This window comes from Hyla sarda, unplaced genomic scaffold (assembly GCF_029499605.1).
Source record: "Hyla sarda isolate aHylSar1 unplaced genomic scaffold, aHylSar1.hap1 scaffold_1968, whole genome shotgun sequence".
In the NCBI taxonomy this organism is placed as follows: Eukaryota; Metazoa; Chordata; class Amphibia; order Anura; family Hylidae; genus Hyla; species Hyla sarda.
The window spans coordinates 12195-38308 of NW_026608625.1; the positions used below are offsets into that span (position 1 = coordinate 12195).

Sequence of the window (26114 nt, forward strand, 5' to 3'; positions counted from 1 at the left end):
TCTCAGGAGGTGAGAGAGGATAAATTCTACCCCGGGATGGCGTAGAACCAGGCATAAGGTCGATATGACAATCATAGGGTCTGTGAGGAGGAAGGACCTCGGCTTGTTTTTTGCAGAAGACATCCGCAAAGCAATGATATGGTTTAGGCAGTCCTGGAGGCGGAGAAACTTGCGAAAGTCGCTTGACAGGAGCAGGCTTGAGACACCGGTCCGAACAGCAGGGGCCCCAATGCAGGATTTCACCGGATGACCAGTTCAGAACAAGACTGTGACGTTGTAGCCATGGCAGACCCAGGAGGAGTTCGGAGGAGCAGAAGGGAAGGACTAGGAACTCTAGAGTCTCTGTATGAAAAATTCCAATATCCATCTGCAGTGGCAGGGTACGGAACTGCACAGTGACAGAGAGTCTCTCACCGTTAACCGTAGAAATAAAAAGAGGCTTAGTTAGGCGGACAACCGGAATGCGGTACTTGTCAACCAAGGAGGCGTGAATGAAGTTGCCGGCTGAACCGGAATCCAAGAGGAACAACTGCACGGATATGATGAGATGTGGAGAGGAGGAATCCACACCTAGCAACGTCTCTCCCATGTTTATTAGGTGCAAGCTTTTCTGGAACGCGGTGGACGAAGAGGACAGTCTCGCAGGAAGTGCTCAGTACTGGCGCAGTACATACACAGGTTCTCGTCTCTGCGATGGCTTCGTTCTTGCAGAGTCAGGTGTGACCGATCCACCTGCATGGCTTCCACGGCGGGAGGCCCGGAGAGAGGTTGAGGTAGACGCTGAAAAACGGGAGCCAGACGAGGGTAGCGTCTAGGTTGAGCGTTTCCTTTTTCAAGAAGGAGTTCCTATCGGCGAAATGCTTGTCGATTCTAGTGGCCAACAAGATGAGGTCACTAAGGGTGGAAGGTAGTTCACGTGCAGCCAGGAGGGAAAATGGCAACTGTCTAAGATGTAAAATGAAAAACGCGGGATTCCTGCATATTACATGGGAATGTGAAAAAAATACAAGAATATTGGGTTTCAATAATTGATCATATCGAGAGAAAAATAAAATATGCGATAAAAGATGATATAGCTTTGATTATCTTGGGTGATGATAGAAAAGTAAATAAAACAACAAAAGAAAGAAAGGAACTACTGATGATGCTCTTTTATGCTAGATTATTAATAATCAGGAGATGGCTGACCCCAACTAAACCAGAGGTATGGGAGTGGAGGGAGGTGACAGGAAGGTTATTTGGTTAAAAGAAAGAAATTAGAGTTTTTTTTTATTATTATTATTTCATTATTATTATGTGAGGGGGATGGGAATCAGGGGGACACAAGAATAAAAGCGGGTAGAAATAATTGGGAAGATACACATAAAAGATCTAAAATGGGAAAAAAAAAGAAAAGAAAAGAGAGAGAAAGGGAAGGGAAAGCAAAGAGAAAAGAAAATTAATTGATATAGTATAATGGAAATATTAATAGAATGGGAATGTGTTGTCCCTCTGCCTCCCGTCCACACAGTAAGGGGAGATATGTCATGGGGGAGAAAGGTGAGGGTAGGGGAGGGGGGTGGGAAAAAAGATAACATCTTGAAATTCAATGTATAAAATGTTATTTATTAAAATGTAAATGATACATTTTTTCAATAAAGAAATATTGAAGGGGAAAAAAATAACTGCTACCTATACCTATGGGGAAAGGGGGGTTAACTGCTACCTATACCTATGGGGAAAGGGGAGGGGTGTTAACTGATGCCTGTTCCTATGGGGAGAGGGGGGGCGAAACTAACTGCTGTCTATTCCTATGGAGAAAAGGGGGGGGGGTTTAACAGCTGCCTATACCTATGGGGAAAGGGGGGGTTAACTGATGCCTATACCTATGGGGAAAGGGGGAGGGATCTACTCTGTTCCTATACCTACAGGGGAGGGGGGTTAAATCTGCTGCCTACACCTATGGGGAAGGGGGCCAACTCTGCTGCCTATGCCTACAAGGAAGGGGAGTTAACTCTGCTGTCTATATCTACAGGTAAGGGGAGGTTAACTCCACTGTCTATACCAACAGGGAAGGGGGGGCTACCTAACTTTATACCTGGATGCCTAACTACTTACCTACATACCTGGCTACCTAACTATGTATATGCATGGCCTTCATACATGGCTGCCTAACTACTTTGCTAGCCCCCTACCTACCTACCTACCTGGCTAGTCACTTACCTACATATCTGGCTTCCTGATCTACCTACCTAGTTACCTATTTACCTGGCTACCTACCTACCTGAAGGGGATTATTACAGTTTGTGGGCCTATAGATGGGAGGACACTGAAAAAATGTAGAGACTGACATGTTTGCCCTGCAGATGGTAAGAGATCGACATGGTGGTCTGATCCAGACAAAGAAGAAAAGGAAAGAGGACGCCACAGATCAGAAAATATCCAGTTTTTGTGTTGTGGTATATATTTACTCCTTGTATACCAGTATTATTGGTCATGGAAATTTACCTACTTTAAAGTGTTTCTTACATAAATAAATTTTAATTTATTTTGTGTGAGATTTGGGTGGAATACCATATGTGACCACATTATGGAAACTACACCCCTCAAGGAATATTACAAGGGGTGCAGTGAGCATTTACGCCCCACAGGTGTCTGAAAGATTTTTGGAACAGTGGTCCGTAATATGAAAAATTTAATTTTACATATGCACAGCCTACTGTTCTTAAAATCTGTTGAACACCAGTGCAGTGTAAATACTCACTGCACCCCTTGTTGCATTTCTTGAGGGGTGTGGTTTCCGAAATGGGGTCAAATGTGGTTGTTTTTACTATTGCGTTTATTTTAGAACCTCTGCAAGGATGTATGTGCAAATCATTAATTTAGGCCTCAAATGAACATGGTGCTCTCTCACTCCTGAGCCCTGTTGTGTGCCCACAGATCGCTTTACGTCCACATATGAGGTATATCCGTACTTGAGAGAAATCGTGTTACAAATTTTGGGGGTCTTTTTCTTCTTTTACTGCTTGTGGTAATTAAAAGTATGGGTCAACTGCAGCATATTAGTGTAAAAAAATTTTTTTTTTTACACTAACATGCTAGTGCAACCCCCAACTTTTCTTTTTCATAAGGGGCAAAAGGAAAAAAGTCCCCCAAAATTTGTGACCCTATTTTTTCCAAGTACAGATATACCCCATATGTGGACGCAAAGCAATCTTCCAAAAAATCTGTCAAATGCAAGTGGGGTATAAATGTTAATTGCAGTGGTGCAGTTTCCAAACTGGGGTGACTTGTGGGGGGTTACCGCTGTTCTGACACCATGGGGGCTGTGTAAAGGCAACATGGCCCCCAACTTACATCCACATATGGGGTATTTCCAGAATCAAGAGAAATTGGGTAACAAATTTTATGGTGCTTTTTCTGCGTTAACCCCTTGTAAAAATAAAAAATCAGGAGTTACAATAGAATTTAAATTTTTACGACCCACTGTAACAAAAACTTGGCAAACATCTAGGACATCCCAAATAAAATGAAAAATGGTCGACTAAAGCCAGCGGAGAGAAGCAAGCGAGACCCAAACCAATAAAGTCTCAAAAAAGTAAAGTGTGGTAAGCGGGGTGAGGCAATGGTGTTGCAGGGTCTGGTGGTATTAACCCTGTGGGGTAAGGTGGTATTAACCCCTAATTTGTCGTGACACCAGGGTGTGGTTGTTTTCTGTAGAAGGCCCTGCCGACAACCAGCCCAAAAACGGCAGGAAGTAATGGAATGTCCACAGCAGGAATTATGAGATAACTGGAACTTTTACTTAAACTTCTCATGGAACAGTCTTTACAATGATGCAGTTTCCCTAGAGGCAACCGGGATGCAGGATACCTTGCAGGCTTGCTGGGACTTGTAGTATTGAGATTTCTGCCGGCCACTGTGCTACTAATTGTATGCTTGAGTTGAATAGTAGTCACTAGGAATTTGTAGATATAGCTTGATAACTCACGTTTTGAAGTGGCTGCAGGTTCTTTAGGCTTTGGCCTAGCTGAGATGAATTGAGTAGTATATGCTGATTGTGCTTGCTTGAGTGCCAGGAATTAAGTGAATTTAGAGACTACAGCCCCTTATATTCTAAGGAGGCTGGATTACAGCACATTGGTTGCAAAGCCTGTAGGTCCTGTACCCAGGGAACTCTGGGTACATCACATGACAGTATCACATGACCCAGGAAGGTCCTATACACTTGTACAACTTTATATACACTGAACAATATACACCATACATTTACAATATATTTACATGAGGTGAGCAAGGGGTGTGCTCTGCAGGAGAGCCCTATGGACTGCAGGGACTCTTCCTGAGGGGACCTAAGGGAGGAACAGGACAAGGTTCTGTACCGGGACACCACAAACCCCCTTACAAACCCCCTTATTAAAAAGAGTCGAAATGGCCAGAGGGCCAGATTCAGTCCTGAAGCATTAATCCAAATGTTCAAGTTCAGGCTGAAGATAACAAAAATGATGAAAAAATATATAGAGAGTCTCTGTGCATTTAAATAATGTCCATACATGCTATGGAGCTTATTCACAAACAGGATGGCTGGAACTTATTAGCGAACTGGATGAACAGGATAGTACTAGCAATACTAATTGTCCTGTTATATTGTACTTTTGGTATCTCCACTTTTCTTTAGTTTATGCATCTACTGACTATGCATGAAATTTAATTAATACATCCTAGCTGTAACATCCGTCTATAGATGAAAATGTTATCAACACATAACATTTGATTTTTGATTTATGTCTGACATTTGACATTTGACTGACATAAAGATATTTGACTATGAAATCTCTGACTGATACCTTGACTGTAAGGCTTCTACATACTGAAATCAATCTCACTGTTACTTTTTTATCCTTGACATACATTTGATATACCACATATTATTTACCTTGTTATACACTGGTTGCAGATTGGGTTGCCTGAGGCTTTCTGCCCAATGCTTTAGCTACTAGGGTCTATCGGTACTACACACTTACCCCTAGAACTCTTGATCTAGATAACAATTAAGCATACTGAATTAAGCATACTGAGTGACCCACCTCTGAGTGGGTCAGAGGTTCAGGACAGTCAGGCAGTTAGCTGGGTTACAGTTAGAAAACGGGGTAGAGGGAAAAGTGTCAGGGAGGCTAGTCCTGAACTGGCACACCCCAACAAGTTTGCCCTGTTGGCGGATGAGGGGGATGCCATTTCAGAGCTAGCAGTACAGCAGCCTCTGACCACCAGGGGGGTGTCTGCTCCAGTAAGGAGAGAGGGAGGAGTGCAGGGCAGGCTAGACAAGTACTGGTAGTGGAGGACTCAATTATTAGGGGGACAGACAGGGCGATCTGTCACAAAGACCGAGATCGCCAAACAGTGTGTTGTCTTCCGGGCGCTCGAGTTCGGTGCAATGCGGATCGGGTTGACAGGTTGCTGGGTGGGGCTGGAGAAGACCCAGCAGTCATGGTACATATTGGCACCAATGACAAAGTAAGAGGTAGGTGGAGTGTCCTAAAAAATGATTTCAGGACTTAGGCCGCAAGCTTAAGGCAAGGACCTCCAAGGTAATATTTTCTGAAATATTACCTGTACCACGAGCCACACCAGAGAGGCAGCGGGAGATCAGGGAGGTAAACAAGTTGCTCAGAAGCTGGTGTAGGAAGGAGGGGTTCGGGTTCATGGAGAACTGGGCTGACTTCGCTGTTGGTTACCGGCTCTACCGTAGGGACGGGCTGCACCTCAATGGGGAGGTTGCAGCTGTGATCGGGGAGAAGATGGCTACAACGGTGGAGGAGTGTTTAAACTAGGGACTGGGGGGGAGGGAACCTATAACATAGAGGGGGAAGACAGTGTAGATAGAGAGGGGGACTTAGTAATGTAGAAAGAAAGGAGAAATGGTATGTGGAGCTCACACTAAGGGACACGAGGTTAACTGAATTACTTCACTCAAGGAATGTAAATAAATGAAACTACATAGAAAAACCTGTAAAAAATAAATATAATAATGTTGCCAAAAAAAAAATGAAGTCCTGTAATGGATTATCCTGTGGAAGTAAAGTCCTGAAAAATATGTTGCAAAATAAATCCAAAATGTACAATATGGAATCCAATTAATGTATCCTGAAAAAGAAATATGGGTCTTTTCAATGATTCCTATTGATTCAAATCCTGTGAATAAATAATATTGTGTCCTGTTTTGAATCTCTAAATAATTGATACAATATAGTTTATAGTTTTTCCCCAGCAGACACTGTATCTTTACTTGTAAATATGTCTTTGTAAATATTCTGTTGAAGAGAAGAGAAGTTTTGGCGAACTGTGCCACTCACCGCCCTTTAGTTAGATGATCTCAAGGTCTTGATGTATATCTCCCCGGGGTTGTGACTTTATGACTGGAGGTGGCGACAACCAGTAATGGAGTCAGGCCCCTTCTCACAGTCTAATACCGCTGCCGACAGATGATAGCAATGCTCGCTTAGGCGTGGAAATGAATACCGCCCGATGTAAGTGGCGTGTACAGGCAGCGGCGTGTGATGTAATCGGTCAGCTGATTGCAGGTCAGCTGACCTCGGTTGCACTCAATCCCAGTATGTCCCGTAAGTTGGAGTTTACCCTGACTTCGGACGGGAGGTTTTAGAGTGGCTGAAAAATCCGAACGTGGTTGTTGAGTCCAATAGCTAACGCTGAATCACAGAAGTCTGCTGGTGGATCACAAAAGGTCTGCTGGTGATTATAGTCCTTCTGGTGGTGATGGTTATAGTCCTTATTTACTAGTTATCCCGGACAGTAATATAAATGAACCGACAATCGTTCCAATATAGTCCCTTTATAACATATAAAGAAATAATGCAAAAAATGCAAATAGTGAAAAAATAAAAAGTTAAGATAAAAATGCAGGTGAACTGCATCGGGTGCGAACTTGTAGCAATACCAAACGCATTTCGGGGTATCCTGGATGGTATCCTGACCCCTTCTTCAGTGGTGCATACAAAGAACTGAATACATAATTTGTGAAGAATTGTGTCAGTATATTCTCTTAAGTGAGCCTATATGCCGCAAGGGTCCTGCGGAGGCATAACTTTAGAGATATTTTAGATTAATATTTTAATATTGTATATTAAACAATGCATTGATTCGTAACTGGCTTTATTTGTATTTGTACCAGATATCCCCTACGGACTTAGTAATGTACCTGGGGTGGAGTAGAGGGCGGGGGGGGGGTTAGAATAGTTAATAGGGATAGGCTTCATAGGAAGAAAAAACATACACCACTGAATTGCATGATGACTAATGCCAGAAGTCTGTCCAATAAAACTGACGAACTGGAGTGGTTGATGTCTGAGGAAAATTATCACATTATCACTGAGGCAAATAAACAAGGGAGAAAATCTAAATGATGTGATAAGAATGGGGGACTTTAACTATCCTGATATAAACTGGGAGACTGAGACCTGTGAATCTCATAAAGGAAACAGGTTTCTGACTATAACTAAATACAATTATCTGTCCCAAATGGTGCAGAGCCCGACCAGAGGGGGCGCCCTACTAGACTTAATATTAACCAACAGAGCTGAAAGAGTAACTAATGTGCAGGTAAAAGGACACCTGGGAAATAGTGATCATAATATAATACATTATAACTAGAGATGAGCGAATCGAAGCTGACGAACCCGAATTCGTTACGAATTTCATAAAATATTTGATTTCATTAAACTTCATTTTACAGTGTTCCAAGCTATTGGAGACCTAAAATGGCGAATTTACATGTGAGTACATGGGGCAGGGCATTATGGGAGGGCGGGAAACAGCGGCAGGAATGAAGGTAGGCGGGAAGACCCTGAATCACATGTGAGATGCAGCCTATCAGTATTCATTGACCCCTGTGATGTCACAGCCCTATATAATCGGCAGCCATCTTGCCTCTCTTCATTTCGTCTATACACTCAGAGATAGAGAGAACGGGACTGCGTGTGTGTGACTAGCTTATACCACAGCGTACCACTGCAACTGCTAGTCACATCAGCATTAGGGAAAGACAGGAGTGCAGAGTGCTTTGCTGTTCTCACTGAGAAGGATCATTGATAGCTAAACCTCCTATTCACGTTATTGAGCATTGCAGCAAAGAGGGGCAGATAGCTGTTAGCTGCCTCATACAGATCATTAGGCTGCTCGAACTTTATCAACCATCTTATCTCCTTATCTTTTCAGCGCAATTCAGTGTTTTTTTTGCTCCACAAATCATCTGCTGTTCAGAATTGTGTGACAGAGTGCAATTTAGGGTTTAATCCCTGTATTTTTTTTTTTTTGTGGTGCTGCACTGTTGGGTCCTGCTGCTGTTCACAAATACATTATTTTTCAGCGGACTGTAGTGCATTTGTCTGCCCTCATACGTGCATAACACATGCCTACATCAAAGCAGTCTACTATTCTTTATCTGTAACAAGTCTAGATCGAGGGAAAGTCCTGACTCCTGGCAAAAGTAATCACATGCTGGTGTTTTTAAAAAATACTTATTTTTTCTGCGTATTGTTGCGCATATTACTGCCCTCATCAGTGCATACTGCATACGTACATCCAAGTATTGTACCATTTTGTACTTGTTAGTCTGTCAAGGGGCTACATACTGTCAAAGTCCAAACAATAGTATTCACTGGCTGGTGTTTTACAAAAAAAATAGAGTTTTCTCTGCGTATAGTTGTGCATATTACTGCCCTCAGCAGTGCATACCGCATACGTACATCCAAGTATTGTACCATTTTGTATAAGGATCCATGTTGCATTGCTGCAGCCTAATGCTTTTTGTATTTGTTTTTAAATTTTGAATTTTATGTCTTTAATTGTACACCTGTTCCACACACGTCACTAGGTAGGAGTAGCTATAATGGTGACGTGTAACCGGAACAGGTAGGGTCTGAAGAAGCGTGTGAACACACGCGATACAGCTGTAACCCAGCTTACGACTGTTCAGCTGTGGCTCTGGATGTCCGTGCTGCCCGCATGTCTGCACTTTTGAAATAAAGACGTTTTCACTGCATCCCGGTGAGTGACGTCCCCGTTATTTCTTTGCCATTGATGATTGAAAGTCTTGCTCCGGGGGACTGGGAACCCAGAGGATTGCAGTATTCATTGTTGCCTAAGACTGCTTCATAATTTAACTCCATGCGTGCCAGCTATAGGAGTTACCCAGTTGAGAGGCTTTTTAGAGGTAGCGGTGCCGGCCAATCTGTTTTCTTGCACCTGTTGTATAATTGAAGTCTTGCATGCGGTAAGAGCACACCTATTAGCCCAAATAAGAAAAGGAATAAGAATACAAATTGAATTGTGATCATGGATTCAGATGATTCCGCAAGCAGTCTAATGGATAGATCGGATAGTGCAGTGGGAGCCGGACGGAAAGATGCCATCAGCTTTTTCAGTCAATGCAACACAAAAGATATGCTACAAGTTATCAGTGTTAAAAATCTGGAATTTAAAGTGACATCTTTAGCCGAGAAAGAAACAAGGCTTTTTTGGACTGTGAATTCCCTGAGATTGTACAATGAGTGTGAACGTGTCCCTAGGGGACTGAGGAACTATAAGGAACCCTCGCAGTTCGCAGATGATCCAGATTTTGTACAAACGTGGAAAAATATACATCAAGAATACTCCCTACAAATGCTCAGGGCCATCATTGATAAAAACGAACATGAATATTCAAAAACTACCGAGGACTTAATGAGAGCTAAAACCGAACTTCGGGCACGTCTGACCGAAGACCAATATCAGTCTTTCACAAAGAAATTAGAGAAAAAGATTGTGGGATTGCAAGCTATAATAAAAGATCAAAAGAAAGATAAATTAATTCGTGACAAACTTGATTACAATACAGACAGAGTGTTTCAAACGAGTAGTCAGAGGAGAAAGCGAACAAGACGCAAACGTAACAATTATTTTAAACAAAAAGTTAAGGACTATTGGACAACAGAGTCCGATTCCAGTGGAAACGATGAACAGCAGCCAAAGAGATCTGAAAAAAATATTAATAATCAAGGTGTTACAACAAGATTTAAAAATAAAAATGATGATAAACAACAAGCAGCATACCCTTTAGGAGGAAACCCCGCCGGGGACCAAGAAGAAAGAAAAGAGGAAAACCAACAAAAGAAGTTGAAAGTAAAGAAGGACAAGAAGAAGGTGACATGGCACAAGTAAAGTGACATTCAAGTGATCTGTGTGCAGTAATTCATTTAACAGATAACATTTTGGACAGTGACACCCTTACATTTTTGTCAAGAGGCCTTAACTTCTGCATGACGGAGAACTTTGACGTGGTGGACTTTGAAGTTGATCTTTTCAAATACATTAGAAAGTTAAATCTTAAGAAAATATATGCTAGTAAAAACACCCCTCAAAGTCAACTGGAGGGAAAAATTCCCACAGTCATAGGACCGTTAGGTTTTAGTGTCTTGCAGAATGCTACTGCTACAGAATTGGAATGTTTAGACAACTTAATTGATTTGCAGGAAGGATTTGAGAACAATCCAGAGGGTGATAGGGATGTGATAATGTTGGAAGAATTTAAGGGAGGGATAAAATCTACATGCTGTCCCCAGGTTACTCCTGGTAGTAATTTGGATATGTTTCATAACCGAATGTTAAATGATGTAAAATCACTTATTTTCAAAAAAGATGTTTGCAATCTCAGATATGGTGAGAGGACTGCTCTTGAACGCCTTAAAAAAATGAATGATGTCGTGATTAAAAAATCCGACAAAGGCGGACATGTAGTTGTAATGTCCAGTGAATATTATCAAAAAGAAGCTCTGCGTCAGCTGAGCGATCCCCTCACATATCAGAGATTGCAGACAAATTCCATCCCCAAAATTAAAACAAATCTACAAACTTTGTTGCGGAAAAATGTAGAGAAAGGGATTCTTTCAAAAAGGAGAGCAGAGAATCTTATACCATCTTTTCCATCCTACCCGCGATGGTACTTCTTGCCGACGGTGCACAAGACCTTGCAGAACCCCCCCGGGCACCCCATTGTCTCGGGGAGGGGGTCGGTCACAGAGCCACTCTCTAAATACCTGGAGTGGCTGCTGCGACCCCTTCTGCAAGAAGTGCCATCGCTGGTGAAGGATACAGATCAGTTCTTTGTATGCATTCAAGACCTACCCTGTTCTGAGAATATCATTTTAGCCTCGATCGATATAGAAAGCCTATACACTAGTATACCACAAAAAAGAGGTGTAGAGTGCATACGTGAGATACTAACACACACAAATAAAACAGAAAGTACTATTGACTTTATATGTGAATCCCTTTCCTTTATTTTGGAGAACAACACATTCCAGTTTGATGAAGTGTGGTACAGGCAGATCGGGGGTGTGGCCATGGGCACCCCCGTCGCCTGTACCTTTGCAAATCGTTATGTTGCTGCATTCGAAAACAAATTTGTTTTTTCTGATCAGAATCCCTTCCTCAAGTCCGTCAGGTGCTATCTTAGGTTCGTTGACGATGTCTTCATAGCCTGGGATGGCACACTGGCGGACTTCGGGAAGTTTGTGGATTATCTTAACACAAGCAATGACATGAATCTCAAATTTACTAGTAAGGCTGACAAAAAAGAAATTGAATTTCTAGATGTATTGGTGGAGTTAAAGGATGGTAATATCTGCACCTCTGGATTTAGAAAGCCCACAGCCTCCAACTCCCTTCTTCAGTTCTCCAGCTATCATCCTTAACACGTAAAAACTTCACTGCCGTATGGGCAATTTTTGCACCTACGGAGAATTAATAATACTGATGACAAACAAGCTGGAGATCTGAAGAGGAGACTGGAGGCTCATGGGTATCCTGAGAAATTGTTGAATGAAGCCCTTGAGAGAGCCTTCGCTCAGGATAGGAGAAATGTCCTTTTCAAAAAAACGTAAAAAAAAAGTAGAATACAAAAATAATGACCTCGCTTTTCTTTTTCATTTAAATTTAGCCCCCTTGAGAAAATCATCAGATCTGCTGTGCATAAGAACTGGCCACTTATTATGAATGATAATGATTTGTGTAAAATTTTGAATGAGAAACCATTGGTAACATTCAGACGTTGCAAAAATTTGAAAGATGTCGTTACTAGTAGCAACTTCACTTCAAAATCTGTAAAGAAAGATTGGTTGACTGGAGCCGGCCCTGTGGGTAACCACAGGTGCGGCTCTTGCATTTGGTGCCCACACCTTAAGACAGGCAAAACAGCCTTTGTAGGAGGAGAAGAAATTCCTATTAAAATGTTAATAACTTGCAGAACTCAGTGGGTGGTTTATGCAATGAACTGTACCTGTGGGAGATTCTATGTAGGAAGCACAAAGCGAGCGATGAACACTCGCTTCAGGGAACACGTTTACTCTATTAGATCCAGGAAAGGAGTCCCTAGATTCATTGAACATATGAATCTGGTTCATAAAGGCAATCATGACACTCTAGTCTTTCAGGGTCTGGAGGTTGTCCACTGCAAAGAAAATAAAAATAGAAAGAAAATGTTGCTTCAAACAGATGCCAAATGGATAATTAGATTGGATGCAGCGGGGAACCTGGGACTGAAGGAAAGACTGGATTATAGTGTATTTTTATAAAGATCCATGTTGCATTGCTGCAGCCTAATGCTTTTTGTATTTGTTTTTAAATTTTGTATTTTATGTCTTTAATTGTACACCTGTTCCACACACGTCACCATGTAGGAGTAGCTATAATGGTGACGTGTAACCGGAACAGGTAGGGTCTGAAGAAGCGTGTGAACACACGCGATACAGCTGTAACCCAGCTTACGGCTGTTCAGCTGTGGTTCTGGATGTCCGTGCTGCCCGCATGTCTGCACTTTTGAAATAAAGAAGTTTTCACTGCATCCCGGTGAGTGACGTCCCCGTTATTTCTTTGCCATTGATGATTGTACCAGTTTGTACCTCATATTACTGCCCTCATCAGTGCATACCGCATACGTACATCCAAGTAGTGTACCATTTTGTACCTGTTAATCTGTCAAGGGGCTACATACTGTCAAAGTCCAAACAATAGTACTCAATGGCTGGAGTTTAACAAAAATACAGAGTTTTTTCTGCGTATTGTTGCACATATTTCTGCCTTCATCAGTGCATACCGCATACGTACATCCAAGTAATGTACAATCTTGTACCTGTTAATCTGTCAAGGACCTACATACTGTGAAAGGACAGCCATAAGTAATCACCTGCTGCTGTTCTAGACAAATACTGTTTAAAGAGTAGCATAGCGTATTGTAATACCCTCATAAATGCACTAAGTATGTCAGGCAGAGAAGTGCCAGGACGTGCACAGAGGAGTGGCAGAGGCCTAAATACTTCAGGCAGAGTTGGCAGCAGACTAGGGGCGAGTGGCAGCAGGAGTCGCAGCGAGAGGCCTGAGCTCCCGTTATCAGCCAACAGTCGTTTCTTGACCAGCAACCCATCTACCGTCGTTGATTGGTTAACACGCTCATCCACATCATCACAAGTGACATCTGACACTCCCAGTCAACAGTCGGTGGGTTCCTCAGACACAACCCTCAGTTGGCATGGCCCGGGAGCAGTCCCTGTCCTCCCATTGCCTTTGTCCTATGCTGTTCCCTCTCCTAGAGAAGTATTTTATGCTGTGGGTTCAGTTCCACTATTCACTGAGGACAATCTAATAGAGGACAGCCAGCAGCTACTGCCCAGACAAGAAGGGGAGGAGACATGTGCTGCTTGCTCCGCTAGGTGGCCAAGTAGTAATGCGGAGAGTGACGTGGGAGGCGGCGTTGCAAGGGTTCAGGGTCCTGAAGCAGACACTGTTGGGGAACCTGAGGAGGACATCAGTGACGTGCACACACCTGTTGATGATGATGAAGCTGATCGCAATTGGGAGCCAGGTGCATAAGGGGCTTCATCATCATCAGGAGAAGAGAGTTGCAGGTTGCCCTTGAGGCAGCAAGGCGGTAGCACGGTTGGCAGTCAGCGTGGTGGCAGGAGTGGAAATTCAGGAGCCAAACTTGCCCGGGGGAGACCACCTGCTTCGCGGCAGCCTACCTTTCTGGGAGGTAGTGGAACAGGGGTTCCTGGAGATGGCACCAGTAGCAGTCAATTAGTGCGGACTGTAGGTGGGAAAATCAGCTACTCGGTGGTGTGGAAGTTTTTCATCAGGCATCTGGAGGCGGTTCACGTAGCCACATGCAAGATCTGTTTTCAGAAGGTAAAGCGTGGCCAGGGTCCCAATGTCGGCACCACGGCCCTGCGTCATGCTTCGCCACCATAAAGCGGCCTGGGAGAACCGAGGCTCCGATGTAGTAGTCCAGCCTGCTGAATCACCCAGTGGCCATCCGCTCCCTCTTCATCCAGCCAAGGCTCCACCACCTCAGCCGAAGGGAGCTGTGTGTCAAACCCTCCTTATGTCGCTCCAGATGCTCCTGCTTCTTCTGCTTTTAGTCAGCCATTCCGCCAACAATCCATCGGCGAAGCCATGTCCAAGAGACATGTCCAAGTTGAATGTGCTCCTGTCCAAGTTGCTGGTGCTGCAGTCCCTCCCTTTTCAAGTGGTGGACTCTGCACCTTTCAGAGAATTGATGGCTTGTGCCGAGCCGAGTTGGAGAGTCCCAACCGTAATTTCTTTGCGAAGAAGGCAGTACCAGCCCTGCATAAGTTTGTACAAGAGAAGGTGGGCCAGTCCTTGAGCCTGTCGGAGTGTTCAAAAGTGCACGGCAGTGCCGACGTGTGGAGCTGTAACTACGGGCAGGGACAATACTTGTCTTTTACGGCCCACTGGGTAAATGTGGTTCCTGCACAGCCACAATAGCAACTTGGACAGATCACACCGCTTCCTCCTCCACGCTCTCGCTCTCAGACAGTTGGTCCTGTGACAGTGTGCGACGCCGCCTCCTCATCCTCCCCCGTGTCCTCGGCCTCCACTGCACGTCCAAATCTCGGTGGCCCTTCATCGTACCATGTGTGTAGGGCACGGCGGTGTCAAGCTGTTCTTCACATGGTTTGCCTTGGCGAACGGAGTATCACAGGGGAGGAACTGCTAAAGTTCATTCGTAAAGAAATCCGAGTATGGCTTACTCCACGAAATCTGGAAATGGGAACCATGGTGACCGACAACGGGAAGAACATTGTGTCCGCGCTGCGACAAGGAAGTGTGAAATATGCACCCTGCATGGCACACGTGTTGAATCTTGTTGTCAAGCACTTCCTCAAGTCTTCACCCCATTTGCAAAACATCCTGAAAATGGCAAGGAAACTGTGCATGCACTTCAGCCACACGTACACCGCTAAGCACACCTTCCTTGAGCTGCAGCGTCAGAACGGTATCCCACAACATAGTCTTATTTGTGACATTGCCACATGTTGGAATTCCACCCTCCATATGCTGGACAGACTATACGAACAAAGAAAAGCCATCACCAATTTCTTGATGATCCAAGCAGACAGGACTACCCCCTGTGTAACATCAATGTGAACCAGTGGCAGCTCATACGTGACACCTGCCGTTTGCTGAGGCCCTTTGAGGAAGCCACATTATTTGTGAGTCGCCTGGATTACGCCATGAACGACGTAATTCCACTCCTACATTTCCTACAACAAATTATTGAAATTATGGCTGGTCACGGCAATGGAGACGTTGTGCCTACATCTCAAGGCTTACATGAGCCCTGTGGGGGCTGAACTGGAGGAGGAGGATGAGGGGCAGAGCGGAGCACAGTTTAGGTTGGATGAGATGGCCGGTGTTTCTAGTCATCGGACAGGAGAGGAGGAGCAGGAGCAGCCAGAGGAGCTGGAGGGTTATGAGGAAGGCGGGACAGAGGACCCAGTATGCAGTGGAGATGGCGGCAGGCAGTCCCTCCGAGTCACTGGCGCAAATGGCACGATGCATGCTCAGTTGCTTGCTTAGTGACCCTCGAATTGTCAAAATTCGTCAGCGGGATGACTTCTGGATCTCCACCTTATTGGACCCTCGCTACCGTCCCAGAATGGGGGCCTTTTTTATACCCACTGAGAGGGAGGACAAACTTACCTACTACAGAGAGATCTTATGTAGTCAGTTGGCTACATGGTCCATCCACTCGCATGTCTGACTCGGGGGGCCCTCTGCGCTCACCTTTCACTGCCTTGGCTGCTGGGGAGGGGTGGCAGGAGCAGTACCAGCTCAATCAGCAGCAGCCTGAGTTTACAGTCGCTGATGAGTAGCTTTCTTCACCCACACAGTGAAGCAACTCATCAGCAGCAGGTAGACATGGAGCAGGACGTGAACCAGCAGGTGGTGGCATACCTTGACATGGCCATGCCAACAAACATTGAAGATCCGCTGGACTTCTGGGCAGCCAAACTTGATTTATGGACGCAACTAGCAGAGTTTGCCCTGGAAAAGCTGTCCTGCCCGGACAGTAGTGTGCCATCAGAGCGGGTGTTTAGTGAGGCCAGGGTATAGTCACTAGAGATGAGCGAACTTTTCAAAAATTCGATTCGGCTGATTCGCCGAATTTTCCCGAAAAGTTAGTTCCGATCCGAATTTATTCGCGGCGAATCAATGTTAAAAAAGGCTATTTCTAGCCTACATACAGCCTCTATAGGGGTATAGAACACTTTGCTGTGTCGTAAAACGCATATGTGTGCTGGGGTAGTGAAATAATACTGTTATTCAGAATAGCATGCAGATTACCGGTATCGCTCTTAGAATCACTGCCGCACAGCAGCACAATGACAGAGGCATCAGTGTCAGGAGACCATATAGTGACTGAATGACATAGCGTGGACATAGCGTGGCAAGAGGAGACCATTTAGTGGCTGAATGGCACAGCGTGGAGTTGGCTGATGCACTAGTACACTACACACCAGGGCTTCACAATCCCCCCCAAAAAAACAACACAATATATGACATTTTTGTCAAAGATTTCTCATTGGTAGCACCCGCTATCCAAAAATTTTGAAATTTCCAGAACCAGGCCCCACCCCTGCGGCATCAGTAACCCATATATTGCCTGCATGACACAGCCTGGAGTTGGCTGATGTAAGAGTACACACCAGGGCTTCACAATCTCCCCCTAAAAACCAACACAATATATGAAATTTTTGTCAAAGATTTCTCATTGGTAGCACCCGCTATCCAAAAATTTTGACATTTCCAGAACCAGGCCCCACCCCTGCGGCATCAGTAACCCATATATTGCCTGCATGACACAGCCTGGAGTTGGCTGATGTAAGAGTACACACCAGGGCTTCACAATCTCCCCCCAAAAACCAACACAATATATGAAATTTTTGTGAAAGATTTCTCATTGGTAGCACCCGCTATCCAAAAATTTGAAATTTCAAGACCCAGGCCCCACCTCTGCGGCATCAGGAACCCATATATTGCCTGTAGGACACAGCCTGGAGTTGGCTGATGCACCAGTACACACCAGGGCTTCGCAATCCCCCCTCCAAAATCAACACAATGAGAAATGTTTGTCAAAGATTTCTCATTGGTAGCACCCGCTATCCAAAAGTTTGAAATTTCCAGAACCAGGCCCCACCCCTGTAGCATCAGCAACCCATATATTGCCTTCATGACACAGCCTGGAGTTGGCTGATGCAAGAGTACACACCAGGGCTTCACAATCCCCCCCCAAAAACCAACACTATATGACATTTTTGTCAAAGATTTCTCATTGGTAGTACCCGCTATCCAAAAATTTTAGATTTCAAGACCCAGGCCCCACCTCTGCGGCATCAGGAACCCATATATTGCCTGAAGGACACAGCCTGGAGTTGGCTGATGCACCAGTACACACCCGGGCTTCACAATCCCCTCCAAAAAACAACAACATTTTAGAATTTTTTTTAAGAAATACCTTTGTGTAAGAACAAGCACATATCCAACAGTTCACAAGACTCTATAATGCAGGACGGTGGACCACCCAAAGACATTCTTCTCAAAAATAATAAATAATAATAATAACACAATGTTTGAAATTTTTTTACAAAAACTAATTCAATATGTGTGTAAGCGCATCTGTCTCCAAAAGATCAGATCACCAAAGGACTTTTTTCGCCCAAAATTATGAAGCAGAGTTAATCCCTGTCCGTATTTATTTATTTTTTTTTCATTAAAAAAATCACACGCAACAAGAGTTCCGTTGTGTAACGATTAGCATTCTGGAAAATTAAATTTTATTACTGATAAAATTATCAGTAAATTTAAAAAAAAACACTACCCAAGAGTGTTTAATTATCCCATACATTGCACCAGGAGCAGTCAAGAGTAGGCCTCAGCAGTACCCAAGAGGCTTTAATAACATCCTACCTTTGCACGATCAATTGCGAGATCAAGCAATACCAGGTGTGTTATGCACTCTGATTTCTGGGGCCGCAGGCGCGCTCCACTGAACGGATTAGCATGTCTCTATCTTTCATCGACCGGTGCTGGTAACCCGCTAACTCCCGGAAAGGTAAGCTGCCGCGAAGCAGGTGGTCTCCCCCGGGCACGTTTGGCTCCAGAATTTCCACTACTGCCACACCACGCTGACTGGCAACCGTGCTACCGCCTTGCTGACTCAAGGGCAACCTGCAACTCTATTCTCCCGATGATGAACCCCCTTCTCCTGAGATCGAGCAATAACAGGTGTGTTATGCCCTCAGATGTCCGGGGCCGCAGGCGCGCTCCACTGAACGGATTAGGGTGTGTCCATCTTTTTTTGTAGCACCCGCAATCCAAAAATTTTAAATTCCCAGACCCAGGCCCCACCTCTGCGGCATCAGGAACCCATTTATTGCCTGAAGGACAAAGCCTGGAGTTGGCTGATGCACCAGTACACACAGGGCTTCACAATCCGCCCCAAAATCAACAAAATTGTATAATTTTTTCTTTTTAATTTACAACTTTGTGTAAGCACAAGCGCATATCCAACATTTCAGAAGACTCTATAAGGCAGGACGGTGGACCACCCAAAGACTTTCTTCTCAAAAATAATGAACCACATAATTGTTGAATTTTGTTTAAAAAAATTGAAATTCCTAGACCCAAGCCCCACCTCAGCTGCATCAGTAACCTATAGATTGCCTGAAAGACACAGCCTGGAGTTGGCTGATGCATGAGTACACACCTGGGCTTCACAATCCACCCCAAAAAAACGCAATTTTTTTTTAAATTGTCTGACAAAATACCTTTTTGTTAAAACAAGCGCATATACAGCAGTTCAGAAGACTCTATAATGCAGGACGGTGGACCACCCAAAGACATTCTTCTATAATATAATAAACCACACAATATGTTCACATTTTTTTAAATAATTGAAATTCCAAGACCAAGGCCCCACCTCTGCTGCATCAGTAACCCATATATTGCCTAACGGACACAGACTGGAGTTGACTTATGCACGAGTACACACTACATACCCGTCACCCGAGCTTCACAATCCACCCCAAAAAAACGCAAAATTTTATCGAAATTGTCTGACAAAATACCTTTTTTTAAAAAAAAACAAGCGCATATGCAGCAGTTCAGAAGACTCTATAATGCAGGACGGTGGACCACCCAAAGACATTCTTCTATAATATAATAAACCACACAATATGTTAAATTTTTTTAAATAATTGAAATTCCAAGACCAAGGCCCCACCTCTGCTGCATCAGTAACCCATATATTGCCTAACGGACACAGACTGGAGTTGACTGATGCACGAGTACACACTACACACCCGTCACCCGGGCTTCACAATCCACCCCAAAAAACCGCAAAATTTTTGCGAAATTGTCGGACAAAATACCTTTTTTTTTTTAAAACAAGCGCATATACAGCAGTTCAGAAGACTCTATAATGCAGGATTGTGGCCCACCCAAAGACATTCTTCTCAAAAGTAATAAACCACACAATGTTTAAAATTTGGTTAAAAAAATTATTACATGTGTGTAAGCGCATCTGTCTCCAAAAAATCAGATGGCAAAAGGATTCTATTCGCCAAAAATGATTAAGCAGAGTTAATCCCTCTCCATCTATTTTTTAATTTTTTATTAAAAAATCACACGCAACAAGCGTTCCGTTGTGTAACGGTTAGCATTCTGCAAAATTAAATTTTATTACTGATAAAATTACCAGTAAATTTAACAATAACACTACCCAATAGTGTTTAATTACCCCATACATTGCACCAGGAGCAGTCAGGAGTAGGCCTCAGCAGTACCCAAGAGGCTTTAATAACCCCTTACCTTGCCCGATCAATTGCGAGATCGAGCAATAACAGGTGTGTTATGGCCTCAGATGTCCTGGGCCGCACTAGCACTCCACTGAACGGATTAGCGTCTCTCTATCTTTCAAGGACAGGTGCGTGTTGCACGCTGAAACCAGTTCGTGATAGGGATCTGTGATTGCAATTATTTAATCTTAAAATGAGGAATTACCAGTAAGTGAGGGTCATAAGCTGGCGTTTATTAAGTCCCTGCCCTTTGTACACACCGCCCATCGCTATAAGCGATTGGATTAGTTAGTGAGTTGGTTAGTGAGGTCCTCGGATCGGCCCAGGCGGGGTAGGAGAAGGCCCTGGCAGAGCGCCGAGAATTTAGCGATCATTGTTGAAATTTGCATTAAGCATGTATTTAGCTACTGCTAAACATCCAAAAATTTAAGGCCCAAGGCCAGAGGCAGCAGGGAGGCAAGTAGTTCCTGAAAGACACAGAATGAGTCTGGAGCATGCATTTTCATAACCCCTTACATTTAAAGATCAATGTTTACATTTGCATTAAGCATGTATTTAGCTACTGCTAAACTTCAAAAAATTATAGGCCCAAGGCCAAAAGCTTCATTTTTCCCCATATTAGGAGCATTGTTGTCCCCCAGATTAGGCAGCATAGATGTCCCCCAGATTAGGACCATAGTTGTCCCCCAGATTAGGCAGCATAGATGTCACCCAGATTAGGCAGCATAGATGTCCCCCAGAGTAGGCATCATAGATGTCCCCCCAGATTAGGAGCATACTTGTCCCCCAGATGAGGCAGCATAGATGTCACCCAGATTAGGAGCATAGTTGTCCCCCTGAGTAGGCAGCATAGAGGTCACCCAGATTAGGGAACATAGATGTCCCCCAGATTAGGAGCATACTTGTCCCCCAGATTAGGCAGCATAGATGTCCCCCAGATTAGGCAGCATAGTTGTCCCCCAATCAGCGCGGGCCGTCAGAGCCAATCAAAGGGCCGTATGTGTCAAGTGGGCCGTACAATCCCCAGGTCTGCCCCAGAGGGTTTCATAACCAACCACAATAGAGAAAATTATGTTGTAGGAGCATGGTTAATCTACTCAGACCCGTCTATCATTGATGGCTGGAAATCCTGGCTGATCCATCCCTGATTCATCTTGACAAACGTCAGTCTCTCCACGAGTTCGCCTTCGGGTGACTATGGCCCCGGCCGCACTAAACACCCGCTCTGATGGCACACTACTGGCCGGGCAGGACAGCTTTTCCAGGGCAAACTGTTGCGGCCATAAATCGAGTTTGGCAGGGTCATGTCGAGGTAAGCCATCACCTTCTGGTTCAGGTCCTGCTCCATGTCCACCTGCTGCTGATGAGTAGCTTCACTATGCGGCTGAAGGAAGCTAATCATCAGCGACTGTAGACTCAGGCTGCTGCTGATTGAGCCGGTACTGCTCCTGCCACCCTTCTCCTCCCAAGCAGCCGTGGCAGTGGAAGGTGAGCGCAGAGGGCCCCCCAAGTCAGACCTGCGAGTGGATGGACCATGTGGCCGATAGGCATCGGCCAACCGACTACGTAGAAGCTCCCTGAAGTAGGTCAGTTTGTCCTCCCTCTCAGTGGGTGTAAAAAAGGCCCCCATTCTGGGCCGGTAGCGAGGGTCTAATAAGGTGGAGATGCAGAAGTCATCTCGCTGACGAATTTTGACAATTCGGGGGTCACTACGCAAGCAACTCAGCATGCATCATGCCATTTGTGACAGTGACTCACTGGGACTACCTGCCTCCATCTCCACTGCATACTGCCACGGTGTGCCTGGGTCCTCTGTCTCGCCTCCCTCGTAATAACCCTCCAGCTCCTCTGGCTGCTCCTGCTCCTCCTCTCCTGTCCAATGACCAGAAACACCGGCCATCTCATCCACTGTAAACTGTGCTCCACTCTGCCCCTCATCATACTCCTCCAGTTCATCCCCCACAGGACTCATGTAGCCTTCTGGTGTAGGCGCAACATCTCCATTGCCGTGACCAGCCATGTTTTCAATCATTTTTGGAGTAAATGTAGGAGTGGAATTATGTCGTTCATGGCGTAATTCGAGCGACTAACAAAAAATGTGGCTTCCTCAAAGGGCCTCAGCAAACGGAAGGTGTCACGTATGAGCTGCCACTCGTTCACATTGAAATTACACAGGGGAGTACTCCTATCTGCTTGTATCATCAAAAAATCCGTGATGGCTTTTCTTTGTTCGTATAGTCTGTCCAACATATGGAGGGTGGAATTCCAACGTGTGGCAACATCACAAAGGAGACTATGTTGTGGGATACCGTTCTGACGCTGCAGATCAAGCAAAGTGTGCTTGGCAGTGTACGAGTGACTGAAGTGCATGCACAGTTTCCTTGCCATTGTCGGGACGTCTTGCAAATGGGGTGAAGACTTGATGAACTTCTTGACAACCAGATTCAACACGTGTGCCATGCAGGGCGAATGGTTCACACTTTCTTGTCGCAGCGCGGCCACAATGTTCTTCTCATTGTCGGTCACCATGGTTCCCATTTCCAGATTTCGTGGAGTACGCCATACTCAGATTTCTTCCCTAATGAACTTCAGCAGTTCCTCCCCTGTGTGACTATGTTTGCCAAGGCAAACCATGTGAAGGACGGCTTGACACCGTTGTGCCCTACACACGTGGTACGATGAAGGGCCACTGAGATTTTGATGTGCAGTGGAGGCCGAGGACACAGGGGAGGAAGAGGAGGAGGCGCACACTGTAAAAGGACCAACTGCCTGGGAGCGAGAGCATGGAGGAGGAAGCGGTGTGACCTCTCCAAGTTGCTGCTGTGGCTGTGCAGGAACAACATTTACCCAGTGGGCCGTAAAAGACATGTATTTTCCCTGCCCGTAGATACAGCTCCACACGTCGGCGCTGCCGTGCACTTTTGAACACACCGACAGGCTCAAGGACTGGCTTACCTTCTCTTGTACAAACTTATGCAGGGCTGGTACTGCCTTCTTCGCAAAGAAATGACGGCTTGGGACTCTCCACCTCGGCTCAGCACAAGCCATCAATTCCCTGAAAGCTGCAGAGTCCACCAGTTGGAAAGGGAGGGACTGCAACACCAGCAACTTGGACAGGAGCACATTTAACTTCTGCGCCGTTGGATGAGTGGGCGCATACTGTTGTCTCTTGGACATGGCTTCGCCGATCGATTGTTGGCGGAATGGCTGACTACGAGCGGAGGAAGCAGGAGCGCAAGAAGGATGGTTTGACACAATGCTCCCTTCGGCTGAGGTGGTGGAGCCTTGGCTGGATGACGGAGGGAGCGGATGGCCACTGGGTGATGCGGCAGGCTGGACCACTACCTCGGAGCCACGGTTATCCCAGGCCGCTTTATGGTGGTGAATCATGTGTTGACGCAGGGCCGTGGTGCCGAGATTGGGACCCTTGCCACGCTTCACTTTCTGCCCACAGATTTTGGATTCTTTATGAAAAACAACCACACCGCAGAGTAGCTGATTTTCCCACCAGTAGTTCGCATTATTTCACTGCTATTGGCGCCGTCTCCAGGAACCCCTGTTCCACTACCTCCCAGAATGGTAGCTTGCCACGAAGCAGGTGGTCTCCCCCTGGCACGTTTGGCTCCTGAATTTCCACTACTGCCACCACCACGCTGATTGCCAACCGTGCTACCGCCTTGCTGCCTCATAGACAAAGAGCAAATCTCTTCTCCTGATGATGATGAAGCCCCGGCTTCTGCACCCGGCTCCCAATTGCGATCGGCTTCATCATCATCAAAAGATGTGTGCACGTCACTGATGTCCTCCTCGTGTTCCACAACAGTGTCTGCCTCAGGACCCTGAGCAATTGAAACACCGCCTCCCACGTCACTCTCCGCATCCCTACTTGGCCGCATTGCGGAGCAAGGGACGCATGTCTCCTCACATTCTTGGCTGCCCATTAGATGCTGACTGTCCTCTATTACATCGTCCTCGCTAAATAGTGGAGCTGAACCCAAAGCATGAGATACTTCTTTGGGAGAAGGAACAGCATAGGACAAAGGCTATGGGATTACAGGGACTGCTCCTGGGCCATGCCAACTGAGGGTTTTGTCTGAGGAACCCACCGACTCTTGACTGGGGTTGTCAGATGTCGTTTGTGATGATGGGGATGAGTGTGCAAACTAATTGACGAGGAGAGATGGGTCAACGACACGACCGCTGGGTGTTAACGGGAGCTCAGGCCTATTGCTGTGACTCCTGCTGCCACTCGCCCCAAGTCTGCTGCCAACTCTGCCTGACGTATGTAGGCCTCTGCCTCTTCTCTGTGCACGTCCTGGCACTTACCTGCCTGACATACTTAGTGCGTTTATGAGGGTATAGAACAGCAGCAGGTGATTACTTGCAGCTGTCCTTTCAAAATATATAGGCCCTAGACAGAATAACAGTTACTAAATAGTACACTCTTTTGTTGTATGTATACCATTTGCAATGATGAGCGCACTGTTTAGCGTATTTATACGCAGAAAAAAACTCTTTTTTTGTTGTATACACCAGCCAGTGTATACTAATGTGTGGAATAGCACTGAATTTAGCACCGAGACAGAAATACAGGTACTAAATAGTACACTACTTGGTTGTATGTATGCCCTTTGCAATGATGAGCGCACTGTTAAGCGTATTTGTACGCAGGAAAAACTTTTTTTTGTTTAATACACCAGCAAGTGTATAACGTGGGGTATAACACTTAATTTAGCACAGAGACAGAAAAAAGGTGGTATATGGTACACTATTTTCTTGAATTTAGGCAATTTGCAATGATAAGGCCACTGAAAAAGCATATTTTTACGCAGGAAAACCTTTTTTTTCTTTAATACACCGGCAGGTGTATAACGTGTGGTATAAAACAGAAATACAGGACCTAAATAGTACGCTATTTGCTTGTATGTAGGCCCTTTGCAATGATAAGGCCACTGTTAAGCGTATTTTTACACAGGAAAACCTTTTTTTTCTTTAATACACCGACAGGTATATAACGTGTGGTATAACACTTAATTTAGCACAGAGACAGAAAAAAAGGTAGTATATAGTATGCTATTTGCTTGCATTTAGGCCCTTTGCAATGATAAGGCCACTGTTAAGCGTATTTGTACTCAGGAAAAAAATAAAAATTCTTTAATACACCGGCAGGTGTATAACATGTGGTATAAGACTGAATTTAGCACAGAGACAGAAAAAAAGGTGGTATATGGTACGCTATTTGCTTGAATTTAGGCCATTTGCAATGATAAGGCCACTGTTAAGCGTATTTTTACTCAGGAAAACCTTTATTTTCTTTAATACACCGGCAGGTGTATAACGTGTGGTATAACATTTAATTTAGCTTAGAGACAGAAAAAAAGGTGGTATATGGTACGCTATTTGCTTGTATTTAGGCCCTTTGCAATGATAAGGCCACTGTTAAGCGTATTTGTACTCAAGAAAAACATTTTTTTCTTTAATACACCGGCAGGTCTATAACGTGTGGTATAACACTGAATTTAGCACAGAGACAGAAAAAAAGGTAGTATATGGTACGCTATTTGCTTTTATTTAGGCCCTTTGCAATGATAAGGCCACTGTTAAGCGTATTTTTACGCAGGAAAACCTTTTTTTTTCTTTAATACACCAGCAGGTATATAACGTGTGGTATAACATTTAATTTAGCACAGAGTCAGAAAAAAAGGTAGTATATGGTACACTATTTGCTTGTATTTAGGCCCTTTGCAATGATAAGGCCACTGTTAAGCGTATTTGTACTCAAGAAAAACTTTTTTTTCTTTAATACACCGGCAGGTCTATAACGTGTGGTATAACACTGAATTTAGCACAGAGACAGAAAAAAAGGTAGTATATGGTACGCTATTTTCTTGTATTTGGGCCCTTTGCAATGATAAGGCCACTGTAAAG

General features: G+C 44.7%; 1 long non-coding RNA gene across 1 annotated transcript in view; it reads right to left on the reverse strand.

The window, feature by feature from the left end:
- Positions 1-11949: 11949 nt before the first annotated feature.
- LOC130316827 (uncharacterized) overlaps positions 11950-26114 on the reverse strand; it is a 32026-nt gene continuing 17861 nt past the window's right edge. The window contains exon 13 of the long non-coding RNA XR_008864040.1: positions 11950-12481. This is a non-coding gene — a long non-coding RNA (uncharacterized LOC130316827). The remainder of the gene's footprint in view (positions 12482-26114) is intronic.